The sequence below is a fragment of the Protopterus annectens genome, chromosome 17.part0, assembly GCF_019279795.1.
Source record: "Protopterus annectens isolate FY-2018-M chromosome 17.part0, PAN1.0, whole genome shotgun sequence".
NCBI lineage: Eukaryota > Metazoa > Chordata > Ceratodontiformes > Protopteridae > Protopterus > Protopterus annectens.
In genome coordinates, this window is record NC_056751.1 from 531836522 (window position 1) to 531858689 (window position 22168).

Below are 22168 nucleotides of genomic sequence, written 5' to 3' on the forward strand. Positions count from 1 at the left end.
CTGTTTTTTTCCAGGATCTTGACATGGTATTTTAATACCTGCTTTAGAATTTGGGTTCATGAGTACACTCTAAATATGCAAATGGATCCCTATGCAGCTGAACTCCAGGTGGCCACCATATCCTGAAAAATGGAGGGACTAAAGCTGCCATGTGTAATCCTGATGACCTGTTAAAACAAGAGTGTCTGCTAGAAAGTTTTCTGTGTCTGGAGGATAAAGTGCTTGCAACTGTAGATCCATGGACAGTGTGGTTAATATTAATTGCATGGCCAACCTGAAAAAGTTATAAAATTTTAATGTACCTTACTTATTTATATAACACGATTTGTGTAGTTGTAACTGTTTTTCCAAAAAAAAAAAAAAAAAACTGCAGTAGTTATGATTTTCCAGATTTCCTTTAGTACAAGAAAGTTGGGCAAAGTTCCCTTCTTCACGACACAAACTGGTAAAGACAAAACTCCAAAGGTGAGCATAGAAGTTCACCAGAAACTTTAATGATTAGCGCTTTCGTCCGTTCAAAAACAATTGGACTTCATCAGATAACAGTTCTTCAAGTCATTCAGTCTTTTATAACACACAAACCTCTCTAGTAATTAGTTAAATCAGCCAATTACAAACTAGTTCATAGGTTGGTACTAGGCTAGCTGCCCTAGGGCCTATGCAAGCCTAGCCATAACAATTCCCTGGATATTTCTTCCCACAATATTTACATCTCCAGGCCCCTGTCTAGCAGGGCGACTGACATGATCCCCAGGGTGAATTTCCTATCTCCCATCCAATCATCAAGGTTCCTTTTGAAGAGGGCCAAAGAGGCGCTCTGCTTGATATGTATGGGCAGTCTATTCCAGAGTATGGGAGAGTCTCTGGGTCAGGAACCTATCCCTCCAGCATGTTTTGTTCATTGTGATGACAAGGTTTAGATCCCTGGAGCGTGTAGCTCTGAGGGATTGGGATTTCATGTCCAACAGCTCAGGGTTTGACATGGCCTTGCATGTTAAGCAGAGATCGCCTCTGAGTAGACGATATGCCACAGAGTATCGCTGGAGTTTTTTTTAGACTGTCGGTATATAGCATCTGCTTTAGGCCTGTGATTCTTTTAGTGAGGTATTTCTGTGGCCTTTCAAGCTGTTGCAGATGTCTTGTGAAGTACATACCAAACTGGGCATTATACTCTATAATGGGTCTAATGAGGGATGAGTACAGTGGGACAATGACCTCCTTTTTTCTGGATGAAAAGCCCTTAGTGATGAGGTGTGCCACATAGAAGGATTTCCTGACTGTTGTGGCAATGTGGTTATCGAAAGTGAGACCACTGTCCACCTGTGTCCCTAAGTCTCTCATCACACTTTCGATGTTTAGTGTCCTGCCACCTATGTGGTAATTCATGGGTACATGTTTTTTTCCAAAGGGGATAACTATACATTTCTTGGCATTAAGCTTGAGCCTATGGCTGTGGCACCAGGCATTTGTTTCTGTAAGGCCCTTTTGTAGAATATCCATGTCATTTGGGGATTCAATAATGGCTCCCAGTTTGCAGTCATCTGCAAACTTTGTTAGCCAGAGTCCGTTAGTGTTGGCCTGTACTTCAGAGAAGTAGATGCCAAACAAGAGTGGTCCCAGGACTGAACCCTGAGGTACTCCACTTGTCACTTGTCTGGAGCTGGATTTGGAGTCTGCTACTTTTACTGTCTGGGTTCTGTCAGTAAGCCAGTTAGCAACCCATCGAGTGACGTAGGGATTTATGCCCAGCTTAGTAAGTTTATCTATGATTCCAGAGTGGCGGATGGTGACAAAGGCCTTGGCGAGGTCCAGATAGGCTGTGTGGACTGCCTTACCCTCGTCCACAGCTCTGGAGACTGATTCGAAGAAGTCAGTTAGATTCAGGAGACAAGATCGGCCCTTCACAAACCCAAACTGGGTGGGGTCTAGTGTTTGAAGGTTGCCAATGTCTTTGTTTATAAGTTCCATGATAATGCGTTCCATGCCCTTGCAAATCAGGCTTGTCAGACTGATGGGGTGGTAGTTCCTGGGATCCAAGGTGAATCCTCCCTTGTAGAGCGGGATAACTGTAGCTGTGCACGTGTGTGAGCACGAAGCCTGAGGTGAGGCTATGATTAAACATGACACTTAGGTGAGGTGCCAGTTCATTTTGTAGTTCATGTAGTACATAGCCTGGGATGTCATCTGGTCCCATGGATGCTGTATTCTTAGCTTTGGAGAGTGCGGTTTCTACCTGTGTGGCCTTGATTATCGGAATTTGGCAATCTCTTGGTATTGAGATGGGCCCTTTAAGGGGTGAGAGTGGGGTGAAGTTGGCACTAAATCGATCTGCCAGGATATTGGCAATATCCTTGGGATCAGTATATTTAATGCCATTCTGTTGTAACTCAGAGCAGATCTGGGCATTGCCATTTAGATTTCTGACATCATTATAGAATGCCTTGTGGTTGTCTTTGGAATCTTTGGCAATCCTATATTAAAGTGACAGATACAAAAATTCCTTAAAATGTTATTGTGACCTTACCTAAAGGTATAAAACCATGTATGTTTTCATATTAAAATTCACTTTTTGATAAAACATGAATTTACACTCCACAATTATCATATTGTCACTACTCCAAAAAGAAATTTAAATTATATATGAATCATATGAAACGTATAATGCACAAAAATTAATACACGAAAAATAGTGAAAAGATGTTGAAATAAAATGAAAAGAAGCCTTATAATCCTAGCTTTCTAAGGCACTCAATTTAAGCAAACAGTAAATGGAACTAAGGTCATTCAGCCCTGGCCATGAACATGCATTCGGTCTGAGTTGCCAAAGTAACGCCTTCCTTTCCAGATGAAGGCCTATGGGTCCACCTCTTGGATCAGACTGAATCTGGGTTATCACCATGTATTTGAATGAGTGACTTGGGCATTCAGTAGTTTGCTTCGCCAATGAGCTAGTATCCTTACTTTTCTTAATATTGTATTTGTGTTCATAAATTCTGTCTCAGAGTCTACGTTCTGTCTTACCAATGTAGAACCCGAGACAGCATTCACAAGTACCCAGATCTTGTACAAGACAAGTACACAAATCTTGAATTACAATTATACTTATTTTTCAACTGAAAAACTTCCCCTCTGACCATGAATGTATTCCCTATTTTTATTTTAGTACAATAGGGTCAAAAAACACATCTAATCATTGCCCCTGAATTACTTTTTTTCTCTTTATTGTTCATATTATCAAAAATATTTTTAAAATGAGAACCCTTTCGATACGCTATACTAGGTGTAACGCTCACTTTCATTCTAATCTGCTTCTCATTCGATAATATTCGCCAGTTTTTATTTAGTACCCATCTGATTAAATTATGTTGGCCGTTATAAGTAGTAATGAAGGCCAAACTGTACTGGGTGTTGGAATTATTCTCTACGTCCAAATTATCCACTACATTATGATCCTGACTAGAAACTGCTCTATTCTCATTACCATTAAGTGAATTATTAAATGTACGTTTATTATTATTATTAGCATTATTAAACAAAATGGGGTGGAAAAAAACATTCTCCCTTTTATTCATAACCTCCATTTTAAGCTCACTCAACAGATCCGGTGGATATCCCCTCCTTGAGAACGTATCACACAGTAGTTCACATTCCTTAATGAATTCAGTTTCTTCAGACACCATCCTTGCAGCTCTCACCAGCTGGCCCTTCACCACTGATCTCTTCTGGTGATAAGGGTGTGCGTTGGTGAAGTGCAAGAATGTGTTAGAATATGTGAGTTTTCGATAAATTGTTGACACATATTTGTTGTTGATTCTGTCTACCATTAAATGAATGTATCATCTGGAAGGGGACTGAACAAGAGCTATCAGAGTTTATTGATTATATAAATAATACATCTCAATTTTTAAAGTTTAGTCAGGATGCGAGTCATGAGGAACTTTCTTATTTGGATGTTCAGTGGATAATTTGGACGTAGAGAATAATTGCAATATCTTGCAGAGTTTGTACAGACCAGTTGTGTATGGGTCAAGAGTATTTCCTGATGCACAAAATTACATACTATAGTAGGAAAGGTATTGTTAGTATTAATGTATGGATGAGAAAAAGTTCAGATGTGTAATGAAATAACATTTTATTCAGTTGAGACTCAACATATAACTAACATCTTTAAGCCTTACTGTAACAAAAGCTCAAAATATCACAGTTTAAACCATCACAACACGATAATCATTTTTACAGAGTGCCGTATCGTATGACTTAGAGGCTTTGTCCTCACTCAACATGACCTGTAAATAAAGTAACTCCATGGTTGCACAGAGAAAAAAAAGTTTTCATTTTCTACAATCTATTTGACTTCAGAGGTGGGAGTACACAGCAACTGCGGGAAGACAGCATCCATTATATTGAAATCAGCAGCACAATTGGTAAAAGTTCACTGCAAGATATGTGGTATTTCAATTGCTGACAGAGTGTCATGCAACAAATGGCAGCATTCCTGAGAAATTCCATGAATGTGTAAGTGGTGAAGAAGTTCAAATGGAAATGAACCACAAACCTTTGCAAAAGCATATTCAGAAGGTCTTTCTACAAGAAACTTTCTTGATTGGAGAGGAGCTTATTTAATTTTATAGAAGTATGATTTGTAAGTTAAACATGAACAAGGCAAGGACCTACATATAGCATAAATATTTGGATACTATCATAATAACCAAAAACAGACGAAAAATAGATTTGAGAGCTGTCCTGATACTGTCTTTAAAATGAGTGAGAGGCAGGCCAGGGGTAAATTTTATCAGTAAGGAAGGAATTACAGTGTTCTTTTTTTAAATAAGAATTACGTTGTGCATTTGACAAAATGGTAGCACTCAGTCAGCTCAGAAGGTTGAAGCTTTAGAGTATACATGATTGATTTAGGGTATAGTAGCATTCAAAGAAAGGGCAAAGGATATAATGCTTTGGATAGAAATGTTGACCCACATTGAGAGGAAGTCATACAGAGTTATACCATCTGCATTGATGGATAAAACAAAAATCCAAAAGAAAAGATGGCAGCAAAGAGCCAATCTAATTATATAATAATTATATACAGTCTAATATATAGACACAACAATTCCAAATTTATTGAAATAATCAAACCGATAAGCAACAAATGCAAGTATAACTAGTGCGTTATATTGTTGAGATGTAATACCTGATATCCTATCTGACAGTGGTCCACAGTAGAAAAGGAAGGAATTCCAAAGACTTATGCATGGGTAAGAATTCAGGAAATTCAGTCATGTAACTCTCTGCTCACAATGTCTGTATTGTAATGACAAGTAGAAGGTAGTGCAAGATCTCATTTAGCAAAAGCTACGATGATGGTTAACTCTCTTTTAGAATACAGTAATACTGCACTGACTCTGTCTCTTACAAGCTCAGTTATTCATGAGCAAAAAGTTGAAAAACAAATTAAATTCTTCAGCTAATCTGTTGGTGATTGAATATCAACAAAAGTAAGCAAATCACTTTGGAGAAATCAGCTGAGAGAGAAATACTGCAATGATGGAAATTCCAAGAAACTACCAAGAAATCGCCAAGCTAGTGAAGGATACAAAAGCCCTGGGACCGTTTGCAGTCTGAAGCTTGAAGCAGCTATTAAAGAAGTTAAACTGAGAGCCTCTGTTGTTTATGGGAAAGAAGGAAAGATGTATAGAAGGAATCCTATAACCTCTGCAGACAAGAACTGTGTCAAAGTTCCAAGGAAAAGAACATTCAAGAATAGCAACCAGTCTCTACCTTCTTGCCGCAAAATCCTGAGTCATGGTAGTTAACTGGAGAGAACGACTTCTCAAACTTTGTCTGCAAAAAACCTATACTATTACAATAACTGTCCGAAAGGCAAGATGAGATGTCAGTTGTAAATACTCTGATCAATATTCCAGATGTGTTCGGCAGTTGATGAAACCAGACAAATGTGGAGACGGTTCAAAAGTTAACCATGATTCTAGGTACTGAAAAGAAGCATTTGTTTAAAATGTATTTTAAATATGTGCAAAAGTATTATTTTGATGTAACCAGGTCATGACGTGCTTAATAGAGAGACTTTTAGTCATGTCTCTGATTATAACCAGGTTATGTGTTTCAGACATGAATGTTAAAGTAGTTCACCTGGAAAACAAAACTTGAAAGGTAAACGACGTAAATGTTGAGATCAGGTAACTCGGGCTATAATCAGTGAGAGACCCAATCATATTTTTTTTTTAGTGAATGGAGCTTTACCTGCTTGAATGTACTACAAAAGTTGAGGGAGAAAAGTGTAGTAGCTGCCACACAGAGAGCTACCACAAAAGAATATTGTGAAGTTGTTAAACACTTTTCTGAATGAAATATGACATGTTTATCAGCTTTCTGAAGCTCTCTTTCTGATGGCTGCTGACTGCTGTTAATGCTCTAGCATGACAGCAGAGCTTAGCAGCACTGTAAGGTGCTTGACAGAAGCTTGTTTAGAATTTCTGATTTTCCCCCAATTTCAGAGTGAAAAATACACATGCTAGTGTTGAGATTGATTTTAAAGTGATCAGTGTAACAAAAGACATACTATGTCATGGAAATACTATACTGTCTATATTTTATCATTTAAAAATCAAGATTTGGAATTTGTGGTAGATAGCTTTAAATGCTAATGAGCTCACGACAGGAAGTAGGATGTCATGCGGTGCACTACCTTTCTGTAGTGTTCAGGCCGAGTGAGGACCACATAGAGGTCAGACCACAACGACAGTGCCTTCATCTTTACCATCCAGACACAACAGAAGATGTTTGTGGGGTGGGGCTGTTTGCAGAGTGGGCTGTACAACCCATCCAGCACTATGAAGACATGGAAAATATTGTTTTTTTTTTCTGTGTGTGTGTGTGATTGTGATTCTCTGGGTTTCCACATTGTAGGTATAGTGTAAGAACTGGACTGAATGTCTTTTACTTACCTGGAGAAGTACTGGACAAGTGCCGATCATCTGAGCTTCTCCTTTATGTGCCAAATCTTTTTTGTAATTTTTAGAATAAAAGTCTTTATTAACTGTAAGTTTGATAAAGATGGTTTATTATTTAGTAGCAGCATACAGTGGAGGTAGATATAGTAATTCAACGAGATCCAAACAGGTCTTATACTAATACCGTACCAGATGACTTCTATAGTTCTGAAGAATGAATTATACTGTCAGTTGTAACATCTTCTTCTTCTTCTTCTTCTTCTTCTTCAGCATGTAACTCTGAGTTCCAAATTGTTCCTTTTCTCCATAATGCAGAATCAAAATAAATGAAACTGTTTTCTGTAGTTTCGGGCCTTTTACTGACTTCTGAAACAACTCACTGCTGTATATTTGAACTGCTGGATCTCTAAATGGACTTCTCTGCTCAGTCTCCTTAGCATCCAAACTGAAACAGCCTCCTTAGCATCCAAACTGAAACAGCCTCCTTAGCATCCAAACTGAAACAGCCTCCTTAGCATCCAAACTGAAACAGTCTCCTTAGCATCCAAACTGAAACAGTCTCCTTAGTCCCCAACCTGAAACTTCTGCCTAGAAGGCATCTCTCATAACATTAAAACCCTATAAACTTCTTAGTTCTACATGCCTCTTTAATCTTGGTTTCAAAGCCTTGTACCATCTAAATAATTTCTGTTTTTGTACCAAATGTTCCATCTTATATCACTGCTTTGACCTGAAGGTTATTTCACTGTGCTCGTTTGTATCATTCGTTGAAACAAAACAGTGTAAGAAACTTCTCTGTGTGGAAGATTTTCAGTCCATATATCTCTAGTTAATCAGTGTATATTAATCAGATCAGACAGTAGTAGTAGAAGTAGCAAACTTAAACTCATCTTAAGTAAAAAAATAAATAAATAAATAAATAATAAAAAATATATAATTGTACAGAATTACTAAGTATTTGAAAGTAATTCAAGCAAGGCAGGCAGTCTGTTTCCAGTCAAAAATCCTTTATTAAGTACACAGACAAGCGATCCAAGTAAAACAAAAATAGAGTAATACGTTTTCTTACAAGCTTTCTAAATATATATACTTTTTATCAGGCAAGGTAGTTTTTTTTGTTTTTGGACCCACTATACTTGTTTAGTGGGTTGTTTTGTGACTTTGGGGATGCCACGGAGATTACTTGTTTTTTTTTTAATCATTCATTGAAGCATTCCCTTCTATCGAAACTGCACTTACTTAAACTGCATGTAAAAAGTGAAGTATAAAATGAAGATATAGGCCTGCTTTAATATGGCTGCATTTCTAGGCCTATGGAAAGAGAATACTGTATTTATGGTGGTTTTTTTCTGGCAAAACTGTATTTATGTCAAGCTTATAATTACATATAGGTTCTTAAAAAGTGGGACATGCAAGTTGTTATGCCATTCAGTTTAATGATGCTGAAATGGCTCACATGATGTAATATATGCGTCATCTTTGAGTTTCACTTGTTTGCCATTATTGGCTAGGATGTTGTCAAGGTAGATCACAGGGATCACTCACTTTGTAGTATTTGTAAAACAGAACAACCTAATCAATTTATGGAAACATAGTAATGTAGGTACATTAATAATAAGATTAAATTTAGTTACTTTTGTTTCCAGGTATGTAGACTTCTCAGACTTCTCTTCTTTTCAGGACTTTGCTCTTGATGATCATTGTAAGCACAGATAATAGTTTTATACTATCAGGGCTCAGTAGCTCCATGGGGATAAGACATCTGGCAGGAACACTTAACTCTTTGTGTATTGTGATAGTTTTTTAAATATAGAACATATTGGTATTTGCTTTTGCAGTTGCTCTTTTCAACTTGAAAGAAAAAGACTAAATTTTGTTAAAAAAAATCTATAAGGTGTGCATATTGAGGTGTGTCAAGTTTTGTGACACTGGAGTTGGTGTATGCAGGTGGGTTGAAATCCCTCCGTATGGCATTCACTGGCAGTTGTAACCCATTGTTTGGATGATTGTTTAAGACAGCATGTGTTGTTGCTTAGAACAACAGGTTAACAAAATAAATCGCTCTGCATGCTACAGTCAAGATAACCCAGAGAGAGAAGTGAGAAGGTGGACTAAAGTAATTGGTAATTGAAGACGGAACAGGAGAAGCAAGGGGATTTCAGCATCACTAGTAAGAAGGAAAAGGGAGACAAGAACAGAGTAATGTAAAATAAATGAAAGCTTCAGTAAGTCCAGTGGAGAAGACGGGTGAGGAAGGGCTGGTGTAATGCCTCACTGTAGCAGCTCTCATGTAGTGTGTCAGTGTCTTGGGCTTATTTACCTGTCCAGAAACTGGTGAGCTGATTGATGGAAGAACTGAGTGCAAGTTGTCACTCTTGATTTTTCAGGGGGCGGAGAGTGAGCAGTCTGCATTGTCATTTGCCATGTACTGGTAAGCTTTCTACTATATTTTCCCTTTCACTGCCACTTAAATGATGTTGGATTTCTTGAATTTTATCATTAGTGGGAAGAACAGAAAATCTCAACTTCTGTTGCCCTTAGTAAGACTGCAGTGACAATGTCAGGACCTGTTTGGTGGGCCTGCCTAGCACAGGTCAGTGAGTGGGTGGGACTACAACTTATTTAAAAGGAAAAATGTGAAGAATAGTAGGAAGGCAGCAGAAAGTGTAGTGCATTAGAGGCCAGGTGGAAGGAAAGTAGTAATTGGATACTTTTCTAGACTATATTGGTAATAACGTAAGGATACCATGACGTATATTTTTATATTTTCTACTGAAGTGAGCCAGAAACATTAAAAGCTAAGTCAGCCTGAGAAATGAGCCTTTTTAACTTGATGTGAATTATAGGATAGTGAGATCTGATAAGCTATGCGCAAATTGGCTGGAACACAGAACGGAGTAAATGGCAGAGGTGTGATATGGGACATAGAGTTTGTAATAGAAGTGGAATCCTTTTGTTATATGTGCTTCACAATAGCTTCAAACAATAATAGTCATTAATAGGTTGATGTTTTTCACAATCCCTCCCAATTCCATGTTTTCATTTTTTTCCAGGATGCCCCCCCAAATTCCTCCTGACCCTAATTTCACCTCAGTCAGACTGAGCTTAATGTTATCCATCAGCTTTTATTGCCTTTTGACACACTTGTCTTGCTGTCTGACCCAGGTAGCTCTGACTTTCCCCTAAGACCAAAGCTCTGTGGGATCTTGGGCCAGGATCTACTTTGTGCATTACCCTTTAGCAGCTTCACTTAATGTAGGATTTGAGCTATGGCATTTCTACTGTAGTCCTAACCCCACCATTTTTTGTGATGTAAGCATCTACATCCCTACATGGAATGCCTGCAACTGTTTAATGGTGCACAGTCTATCTTTTGCGGATGCAGACAAAGGCTATCATCGCTTGTGTAGCCACAGTCTGTGTTCTTCTAAATTCCAGCGCCATGCTTATTATGCAGACCTTTGCTTTCGGTGCTAGCCATCTGGGAACCCCCACATCTCTTCTCCCATATGGTTCCCATTCCCATCCAAACCTGCCTGGCTTTCCCAGTGACTGTACCACTGTTTGGAATCTGGTCACCTGGGTCACACTTGCGCCTTCATCTGTCTACACCACAGAGCTGGGGTCCCTGCTAGCTTTTGGTAGAATGAAGAGAAACCTAGGCAGTCAAGGTCAAAGTCAAGCTGCAGTACTGTAGGGGATGTCGAAACTTTTCCAATACCAAGGGTTAGAAGTCTGATACTGGTGTCTGGTTGCTGCTGAAATTAATTTGATACCCATGGAACAGCCTGTAATAATAACACAGCTGTGATGGGATGTTGGGAAAGTGATAAATCTGTTCTCACCTGTAGAAATATGAGCATTCACAGTACAACAAATGGAGGTACCCAAGTAGTATATACAAGCACAATTATGCAAAGCACCATAGGCATGAACTCAGTATAACTTTGGATCTCTTGGAACCTAATACCCTAAGAAGTAGATAAAGGGAGGGCAGCTTTTTTGCCTCTAATAGTAATATAATAGAAAACAGTCTGAAATATGTGACACACTAAATACCACTGAGTCAGTGAAGATACAAGGTTGATCTTTGAAGGTGGCATTGTCTTTAGGAAGCAAGAGAACCGGAATTATGAATTTCAGTATTCATTCAGTTGATAATTGTTATTTATTAAGCAGATGAGTGTGCTAGATACAGTTTGTATTTTGCAGATATGACCTGACCGAATATTCAAAACTCTGTGTAGGCTGTGAATGGTATTACCTATAGCAGAAACTTATAACCAACAAGGCAGTATATCTAACCACTATAGTCAAGGGTGTTACTAACATGTTTCATGGAAGTCAAACATATAATCTGCTACACTGTGGTATAAGGTGGATTGCAGTAGCCTACACAGTAAAACTGCTGACATATAATTAGATTGTTTCATCAATAACTCCGTGACTGGGAAGTGAGTGATGGCAGGCAACAGAGCTCACACAAAGATATGAAACACCCCTGGGCTGACGCAAGCAGGGAAGAAGTTTAATTAGAGTTACAAGAAAAGACTTGCGTTTGGTAAGTTTCAGAGGTGAAGTAGAGAGGGATAATTGTTTCAGAGAAAAAGGTGATAAGTTCCACAGCTTTAGCATTGTAGAAGACAACCTGTGGTTAAAGGGGGAACCTTAAGAAGAAGTGCTAATTGGAGACAGCAGTTAATGATTAAACAAAGAAAACACTGGCAGGTAGCAAAAATGTCATGTCTCTTATTTAAATGGTCCAAGCTCCTGCAGCCACTGTTTAGAAGTCTTAGCTGTTGTCCCGATGCTTTTCCAGTGTGTCTATAGATAGATAATGTCCTGTAGCGAGCCCTAAGGAGAGTAAAGTTTCGACACGTTTCTTGGCTTTATATTTGTTATTGGCATTTTCATTCACGTTTGGACCATTGGAATTGTGTATTTTAGTTAATGTAAAGCTGAGTGGTTTCTAGATTAACATTTATGATCAATCTGGAGAGCTGTTGAAAAAGAGTGGTAAGATGTGAACTGAGGACTGATTGGTAGCTGCATATAGGTTCATCGGTTCATATTAGGCTATCTGCCCTAGGGCATTTATAAGCCTAGCCAGAATGTGTTTGGCTTTCGCCACCCATTTTAAATTAATTTTGCTATGCCCTTTTTTTGAGGTTAGTATACTGTGCCTCTGTCTAACAGTGACACAGAAGTCATACCCGGGGTAAACCTACGATCTCCCATCCACTCATCAAGATTCCTCTTGAAGAGAGTCAATGAGGGACTCTGCCTAACCTGGACTGGGATTTTATTCCAGAGTGAAGGGAGCCTCTGGGTTATGAATCTGTCCCTCCAGCATGTCCTATTTATTTCAGTGCTGAGGTTCAAGTCTCTTGAGCGTGTAGCTCGATAGGATTTGGATTTTCTGAGGTGCAGCATGTCCATTAATTCCAGGTTGGACATGGCTTTATACATCAGGCACAGATCGCCTCTGAACAGGCGGTATGCCACTGAGTAGAGCTGGAGTTTCTTTAACCGGGCAGCATATGGCATCTGTTTGAGCCCTTTGATCCTCTTGGTGAGGTACTTTTGGGGTCTTTCCAGTTGCTGCAGGTGTCTGGTAAGGTACATCCCAAAAGGGGCATTGTACTCAATTATGGGCCTGATGAGGGATGAGTAAAGAGGCACGATGACCTCCCTGATCTAGATGTGAATCCCTTCATGATTAGGTGGGCTATATAAAATGTTTTTCTAACCACTTTGGCCACGTGGTTGTCAAATGAGAGATTGCTATCAACTTGGGTCCCTAGGTCCCTAATTACTTCTTCTGTACTTAATGGATTACCACCTATGTGGTAATTTGTGGGCACTTTGTTTTTGCCAAAGGGGATGACTATACACTTTTTGGCGTTTAGCTTGAGGCCATGGCTCTGGCACCAGTTGTCTGTTTCTATGAGGCCCTTTTGGAGGATGCTTGTGTCGGCTGGAGAGTCGATTATGGTGCCCAGTTTGCAGTCATCTGCGAACTTGGTCAGCCACAGTCCTTCCGTGTTGGCCTTTACCTCCGAGAAATATATACTGAACAAGAGAGGTCCCAGGACTGAGCCTTGTCGGACGCCACTTGTAACTGGTTTGGAGTCTGACATGGCTCCAGCAATTCTAACCATGTGGGTTCTGTCCTTGAGCCAGTTTGCAACCCATCTAGTGACATAGGGGTTTATATTTAAGCTGGTGAGCTTATCTATAATGCCCGAGTGGGGTATTGTATCGAAGGCTTTTGCGAGGTCCAGGTAGGCTGTGTGGACCACCTTCCCCTCGTCAATGGCCTTGTTGACTGTTTCAAAGAAATCAACCAGGTTTAAGAGGCAGGATCTGCCCTTAACAAAGCCGAACTGGGTAGGATCCAGTGTCTGTAGGTCGCCAATATCTTTATTTATGAGGTCCATGATTATCCTTTCCATAGCTTTGCAGACCAAGCTAGTCAGGCTTATGGGGCGATAGTTTCCAGGATCCGTTGAGGCACCACCTTTGTGGAGAGGGACCACAGTTGCTGTACGCCACTCTTTGGGTACATATCCTGTAGTAGGGCTGAGATTGAACAGTAGTTTTATGTTTGGGTTTAGCTCTTCTTGGAGTTCATGTAGGACGCAGCCCGGGACACCGTCTGGTCCCATTGATGCTGTGTTTTTTGCTTTGGAGAGGGCGGCTCTTACCTGAGCATCCGAGTTGTCAGGGGGGCAGCACTCTGCTGGAATAGATATTTGCCCTTTTGGTGGGGAGGGGGGGAGAAGTTTGCGCTGAACCTGTCAGCTAGGATGTTGGCAATGTCTGTGGGTTCGGTGTATTTTTTGTCATTTTGGACTAATTCTGAGCATATCTGGGAATTACCACCCAGGTTCCTAACATAACTAAAGAAAGCCTTGTGATTATCCTTAGTGTCCTGTGCAATTTTTCTCTCGAAGCTGGCCTTAGACGATTTTATGAGTGCCCGTAGTTTTTTGCTAATACTGATCAGAGATGCCTTCCCTTTTTGGAATTTTGCTCTATCATTTAGTAGCTTCCTCCTTCTATCGTATAGCTTGTTTGTGGCTGGGGTCCACCAGACAGGACGTCTGCCTTTGGAGGATTGGGTCTTGGTTTTATTTGGGATCGCATGATCCATGCATTCCTGAAGGTGTTCATAGAATGCATTTATAAAGGATTCTGCGGTCTGGGCCGTATTTTCCACAGGCCCGGGGGCTTTGAAGGATTCCACCTCAGTTTTGAGGAGTGTGAAATTTGCTTTAGAGAAGTTTTTCACTGTGGCAGGGGGTGGTGTCGGGATGTGAACATCCAGTGAGATTAGTGTATGGTCTGATCTTGCCAGTGAGGGATACACTTCTGGTCTGGAGCATAGTCCCCATGTTGGTGATGATCAGGTCCAGTATGTTTTCCCCTCTTGTGGGAGTGGTAACAAGTTGTTCCATAGCATTTGAGTTTAGAAATTCTAGGAACCTTTGGGCTAGGGTGTTGGAGCTAGAGTAATGCTCCCAGTCTATGTTTGGGTAGTTGAAGTCGCCCAATATAATGGTGTTTGGAGAGACCTTCATATTTTCCAGTGTTCTCATGAAGGCCGAGTGGGGTCCCTGGGTTAGGGAGGGTGGTCTGTAGCAGGCTATAAACTGGAAGGCAGTTTTACCCACTGTTAGTTGCACATGGATAGTCTCTGATGCTTCGTGCTGTGCCACCAACCTGGAGGTGTGGGTATCTTTGGCAAATATTGATACTCCCCCTCCTTTTGTGGGTCGGTCCAAGTTTTGGGGCTGAAAAGCATGGTATGAGGTATAACCTGGTAGTGCTGGGGTGCTCTCGGGAGCCTTGAACCAGGTTTCTGTTACTGCACAGATATCGATTTTCTCCATGCTAAGGAGAGTTTCGAGTGCGTGCATCTTGAGGTTTAGACTTCTGGCGTTGAGTAGCATTACTCTTAGTTTCTTATCCCTTGTGATTCCTATGGAGGTGGGTTTGTCTTTTGAGCCTTGCCTAAAACAGGCATTATGGGGGTAGCAAGAGCCTTTGCCAATATCCAAAAGCCCAGGGGTGACAGATGCAGGCTGTCCCTAGCGAAGCATCGTGGCTTGTCGAGCATGTCATCCCAGACTGACAGGCATTGGATCCCCTTTGAATGACACCAATAATTAAGCCAATTCTTGAAATTGATCATCTTGTCTTCATATTGTGGCATCATTCTTGGTGAGGGTAAGATGCTACTCAAGGTCAGGGTCATACCGGCCTGGGCCACATGCTCAGAGAGCTCCTCTATGTCTCTTTTCATGTAGTCCAAGGAGGTACGTCTCAGGTCATTCACACCAGCATGGACAATGACTGAGTCATATTTGTACTTGCCTTGGAGTGACCTGAGTGCTTGTGTTATGTGGCGGATCCTAGCGCCCGACAGGCAGCTCACCGTGACCTTCTCCTTGTTCAGCCTGGTGAGCGGGACGTCAGTGTGCCTGATGATAGAGTCACCTATTACAAGTGTATCAGGTGTGTTGTTTAGCCTTAAGGGCTGTGACTGTTCGGCACACTGGCTTTGTGAGCTATGTGTTGCACGTGTTTTGTTTTGGGGTACGGTTGCTTGGGTGTCTGCTTTGGAGGTCTCTGCTGCTTAGGCAGATTTTTATTTAGAGCCTCCAAGTATGTTTTTGTGTGTTTATGTGTTTGGTCTGCTGTCGTGGTAGGTCTATGTGAGACTGGAATTGTACTGAGTGTAGTTTCCTTCTCCTCCTGACTGGTTATGCCAGTACTGAGTTGAGAGAGCTTAGCCTCCAGTTTGGCTATATGGATGCATCTCTCACATGTGTTGGAATTTATTGGGAGGAGGAGAGGGTTGTCTGTGTACATGAGGCAGTTGTAACATTGCCTCAAGATTCCCAGATTCACCAGCTGGACTGGAGAGAAGATTGACAACTGACCTTTGGACATGCTAGAATAGTATTGGGAATTCCTTTATAATTGAAAAAAAGGGCCAGTGGGGAACAAGGTACTCGAGAGGACTTTGTGAGAGTGTAGTGCTTTTAATTTTTTAGTGCTGACTTATATAATTGCTTTAGTGAGCAAGTGCCTTTAGTGAGCAAGTGCCAGGTAACTTAAATGCAATGTGTTACAGGTAACTTAAATGCAAAAATGACAAACAGTAACTTTCTTTTAAGTGAAACAAGGAAATGAGTACAGTAAGCAATGCAGATATCACTAGGGATCCACAGAAGCGCTGAAAAGCCACGTTTTAGGTGGTATTAGCGTTTCAGGGAAATAACAAGCAAACAAACAACACGCATACAAACAGCTGGATTCAGCAGGCCTGGATCTAGTCTATGCTACAGCAAACAAGGTGTACCAATTTCAGTAAGAAGCAGTTCAAATATGCAGGCACTATAAGCCTTTAACCAGAAATTCCCAGCTCAGAAGGGCAGAGTCCAGCCTCTCCTCCCACAAGAGTGCAGACCACGAACCCTTTTAATGTAAAATAACTGGCCTGAAGCCCAAGTGCTTAAACCAGAATTCATACACTTTTAGAATAACAGACACTGAGCCCTCAATCAGCAGTTCCCAACTTGGAAGGATGTAAGCTACCTGTCCTGCAACTACAGTGCAAACCACAAACCTTTCTAATGTAAAACAACTGGTCTGAAGCCCAAGTGCTTAAACTAAAAGGCTTAGAATGAGTTGCACCAAGAAGTAATAAATACAACTGAGTACGTTTAAGATGACGCAAAAGCAAAATAAATTAGGAAGAAACACAAATACAGTAAAAGCAGATAATTTTTTATTTTTTTTTCAGAAAAGTAGCAAAAACAGTAGTAAAAACAATTCACATGCAGTGCAAGCTGGCACACTTGAGTATGTAGCAATATTAGTCCACACACAGTTTGAAAAAATGTAATTAAATTAAAAAGGACTAAAAGCAAGTGCAGAAAGGGTTTATTAGATAGAATGCGGTAAAGAGATGGGACTGGGGGAGTGTCCTAGATCAAATCTACAGTGGGGCGGGCACTGCAAAAGCCACCAAATTTAAACTACAACCAAGAACAGGGAGGGGGGGGAGACAGTTTCAACAGAGCTAGATCTGAGGAATCAGTCCAAATTATAAAACCACAAAAAATGCAGAAAATATACTTAAATCAGCTTATGTCCAGTTGATGTATGCAGACAAATCTCAGTAGCAAGCAACTCAATTTAAAATGATTACAAGAAATGTGACCAACACAGGTTTTAATGTTATCAGAAACCCCCCAAGCTAATTAACACTTAAAGGAATTTCAAAGCAGTCTGACAACTAGTGCAGAGCTTCAGAGACACACACAAGACAGTTTCAACAGAGCTAGATCTGAGGAATCAGTCCAAATTATAAAACCACAAAAAATGCAGAAAATATACTTAAATCAGCTTTTGTCCAGTTGATGTATGCAGACAAATCTCAGTAGCAAGCAACTCGATTTAAAATGATTACAAGAAATGTGTACTGGTGACACAGAACAGTCACTGGTTATTGTTTATCCACTGTCATTTACATATGTGTTGCATTTCACTGGGAAAGTACACCTGACTTTGCATACAGTCGTAGTATTTGCTTCCTAATCTCACCACAATTTGTGCAGCGGTCCCTTAGTTTGCTAACATGTTCTCAGCTAAACCTTAACTCTTACCATGTGATTATTTTTAACTTCTTATTGTATGTAGCCAGGTCACTGAATAGAATGCTGTGCTTTGCACTTTTACCATGCAGTTTGTAATGTTTAATATTTCATTCTTTGCAGCCACCTCACAGAAGAGATAAGAACAGTACTCATGCTCATCATATGGTATGCTTGGATTAAGCGGTCTGAATCATTTACAGATGGTCTTTTTATCCTGTTCCAGTAAATTCTAAAGGTAAGGCATATCTCTCTAGCTGCCTTTTGTTTTTTGGTTGATAAATTTTATTTATTTTACATTTGTTTACCAGGACATTGGCCATTGGCCCATTTTCAGCAGAGGCCCGGTGAGAAAAGCTCCATTAGCAAAGAATTATAACAATAGAAGTAATACATTATATACACTTACAAGTGTAGATGAGGTGATTAAGCAATTATATGTTATAGACATAAATGGTTCAGACAGAAAGTGAAAACATGAAATAACAAGTATTATACTGATAAATGATGACATGAAATAATACAAAACGGGAAGCAGAGGGAATATCAATAGAGTCACAACCATGCTTCTGAGTACTACATGGTATAATCTCGTTATAGACTAGATAAGAACACTTGAAGTTTAGTACTAGAAAGGAGAGAACAGTTAGAAGGGGGGGTAAGGATACAGTTTGATAGATTTGGAGTAACAGAGAGAGAGCATAGTATGTATGGATGAAAGGTAATCATGGGATTAATGTTCCGGGTTTAGTATAGGAGCAAAGCCTGTTGTTGGTGAGGTATCCCCTTAGTAGTAGTTTAAACCTGGGAAGTGTTGGTGGTATTGATTATTGTTTGGGGTATGGAATTATAGCACTTGGATATTTTGTTTGATAAATATGGAGTCCTTGTAACTATTGTTGGATTTGGTTACCTTTAGCAGGACTTTGTTGGTAGATCTTAGTGATCTACAGCTGTAGTAGGGCTGAACTAGGTCCCTGAGAGCTGGGTAGTTTGGATGGTGGAAGACATTGTGAGTGAAAATTAATTGCTTGAAGGTTAGAAGATGGGGGTAGTTCAAGCCATTTTAGTTGGTGCAGTGAAGTGCAGTGGTGTAATCTATAAGCGAGGTATGTGGCGAAATAATGTAGTGTGTGTGTGTATGTATGTGTGTGTGTGTGTGTGTGTGTGTGTGTGTGTGTGTGTGTGTGTGTGTGTGTGTGTGTGTGTGTGTGTGTGTGTGTGTGTGTGTGTGTGTATATATATATATATATATATATATATATATATATATATATACACACACACACACACACACACACACACACACACACACACTCATGCATTTTCTAGTGGAAGTTACTGATAATTAGATCTGTATGCAGCGTGTCATGTCTGTCAGAGTGCAGTTCAGAAAAGCTGTTGTTGAACAGCAACATTTCTAATGTCTCTTAATTTAATTGTCTTGACTGTGTTTATATATACTGTATGGATATACTGCATGGGGTCGAATGTGAAGTTCTTTTCGCACTACATGCTGTTTTTCAAGTTTTGGAACTTCTGGAACAGTTTTCTTCAGAAGTGTAAGTTTTTCCTTTTCTAGGATGCCTGCAAAATATCACATCAGTGTGTGGCAACAGCCTGATTCATTTTCCAATCTTCGTTGCAGAAGTTGGTGAAAATGTTTCATTTATCATATTTCAAATTGCAGATATTGAAACAAGTTATATTACAGTATTTTTGAGTAAATTTTAGACCTTCCTTTTGCATACAGTAATTTTGTTTTTTCACTGTTTTGTGTGAATACTTTTGAGCCATTAGTTACTGTTGCAACTCTCTGTCTTTGGCTCAGATTCTCTTCACTTCAGTAACCAGTGCCCCAGAAGCTACAAAATAACGTGTTCAAAAAGTTTAAACCTTTCATTTAAAATTTTGAGCTGTATCTCACTGTGAAATGAATTGCAGAGAGGGCATAAGTGGTCCAGTGTGCAGAGTTTCTTCATACTTGTGGTGAGGAAGTTTGGCAAATTTAGCCTTAAGGAGAAGGAAGGAGACAGTTGGCAATCATGAAAGAAATACTTTGTGCATAGCCTATGCCAAAGCAGAATCTTCTCTGCATAAGGGATTTCTTTTCCACTTGAAATCTAGGCCTTCAGGAGTCACAAGATGTTTCAGCCCAGTCACTTGAACATGGAGTGAAAGGTTAACGAGTGTGGAGACTTCATAATTCACTGGTAAGAGCAAAGTTATATACAGAAATGATCAAGTCCGAGACAGACCATTAACTCCATGCCTATAGCTCTGACTGTGCTGTGTTCCACCCCACATCTGCAGTGATCGTTGTGTGGGCTGATCTGTCTCAATGTAACCTACAGAGCTTGAAAGATAGGACCATACACAATGTTCTTTCAGTGTAGCTTAATCATGGCACTGAATTTCTGGCATTTATTGTGCCACAATGAAATGGCTTAAATGTAAGGGTTAAGTTAAGGAAGTAAAGCAAAAATCTGACTGTCCTCTGACTGTGTACTGTATGATGTCCTAAACTCACATTGTATAGTCTGCCTTTCAAGTATATTTTATATGTATTGTCTGTTAACATTAGAAATGTATTATTTGAGTTTTCTCCCCGGGCCTCTGCTGAAAATGGACTTGTATCCAGTTGGACTGTCCCGGTTAACAAATGTAAAATAAATAAATAAAAATAAAATCTGCTTTACTCATTTAATTGAAAAGCATTTTCATATGTTTAAATTTAACCCATGACTCTGAGCTCCAGGCAGATACTATTCAGCCTGCCAGAACACAGGAATTTGTTTTGTTAGAGTGCTGGGCTGTGTGTGAGTAAGTTGAGATTCAGTCCTGGCACTTGATAAAGTATTGGATGTGTATTGAATATATGTACTTTCAAATATTCAGCTTAAAAGTATTGCTTAGGGATGAGAAGTGTGTAAAATACGTTGTGAGTGAAAGTAAGGGCAAATTAAAGCTCAAAACGAATAAAACAAATAAAAGTAAGAATAGTATTGCTGTTGGCACCATTTATGAACCTGTATAGTCAAGAAATAAATGAGCACTTAGATACCACAACCAGTTAAGTAGTGTGTCTTCAGGCACAACAAAGCACATTGCTGAGCTACTAATCATGTTACTAGGTTGTGGGAAAGTTAGAACAGTTTTGCAAAAATGTGTAAAAGTTGAAATAAATCTGTGCAGCAGAATTTGTGTAGTAGAGGCAAGTAACCAGAATAAAACATAAATATTTACAGGCATAGTTGAAATGTGTAATTCAGATGTAGTACAGTTTATGAGTAGTAGTAGTGAATGGTAACCTCAAACTTGACAACAATGGGGGCCTGAATGCCGTTTTCTGTCAGAAAATCACTGAATCTCTTTAATATTGAGTATACATCTCGCCATATACTTTTAACATACTCAGGGCAGAAATTAAAGCCATTGGATCAAACTGTGCTTTTTGAGAGTTCAGTACAGTTGTAACAGTAATAAGCTGGTAATCCAGTTAGTATTTTTGGAAAAGTAGTTAAGGCAACAAAATATTTGGTCAAAGTGTTTATAAGAAACTTGATATAATTAAATGGATTTATATTGTGCAGTTACAGAATGATTTGCAGATTTTTGTAGGCAGCAGCTTGACTATTTCTGATAGCATTTTTAATTGTACTGATGCTAGAAATGAGAGTATGAAAAGCAGCTGGAAACACAGCACAAGTATTCATTGGAGTCTCTGCATGTATTTAAACAGTTACAGATTAACTGAACTTGTTGGAAACAATGGCACAGCCATTTCTCCTAGGAACTCCCTAGATTCTTTTAGAAATATGAAAAGGTACAAATGTTTTAGCAAGTGTGGCAACATTTAGGGTCATGAAGCAGAACACCAAAAATTTAGTGAGAGATGTAGAACTCCGTGAAATCATATCTTCCAATGTTTTCATGTATCACCCATGCTGCAGAATTTTAATTATGTGAGGCATTTTTGCACCAGTCTGTTTTTCACTGTAGTTGGAATGGGGGAAGAGGTAAAGGTTGCAAATGGGATTTCGCCCCTTGTAGAATCCCTATAAAAATACTTTCCTGCAGTTTTTTGTCAGGAGTTATGAAGCAGTGACTCACAGTGGATGTAGATTCTGCAGATGTTGTGCAGAGCTATTCTGATTTATTTGCTAGACTGAGTTGTCTGCTGGGACAGTACCACAGAAAGATTTCACTCGACTCTCTTAACTTAATAGAAATAATTTAAAACACCTTTTACAGACAGAGACATGCTGTTTTATTCTGTGAAAATGCTGCACACTATTCTTTCCTGAGGATTTACATTGCATATGGATGTATAAGTTTTGAGTACTTTAGCTGTTTGTATTGTAGCTTATTTGTTACAAAACACTGTATTTTTCATATTCATGTTTCTTGTATTAGATGCTTATGTACTGTTTCTTTGGTTTGTTGTTCTGTTTTAAAAGCAGTAAAACATTAAGCAGAATTGATTATAACAATTGTATGTGCATCAGGAAACACTAGCACATAGAAGTA

General features: G+C 39.5%; 1 protein-coding gene across 3 annotated transcripts in view; it reads left to right on the forward strand.

The window, feature by feature from the left end:
* LOC122791582 (sodium-dependent neutral amino acid transporter B(0)AT2-like) overlaps window positions 1-22168 on the forward strand; it is a 734235-nt gene that overhangs the window by 138719 nt on the left and 573348 nt on the right. For all 3 annotated transcript variants that reach the window (XM_044059347.1, XM_044059350.1, XM_044059349.1), the window contains exon 2: window positions 17762-17876. The gene's annotated coding sequence lies outside the window, so the exon portion shown is untranslated. The remainder of the gene's footprint in view (window positions 1-17761; window positions 17877-22168) is intronic.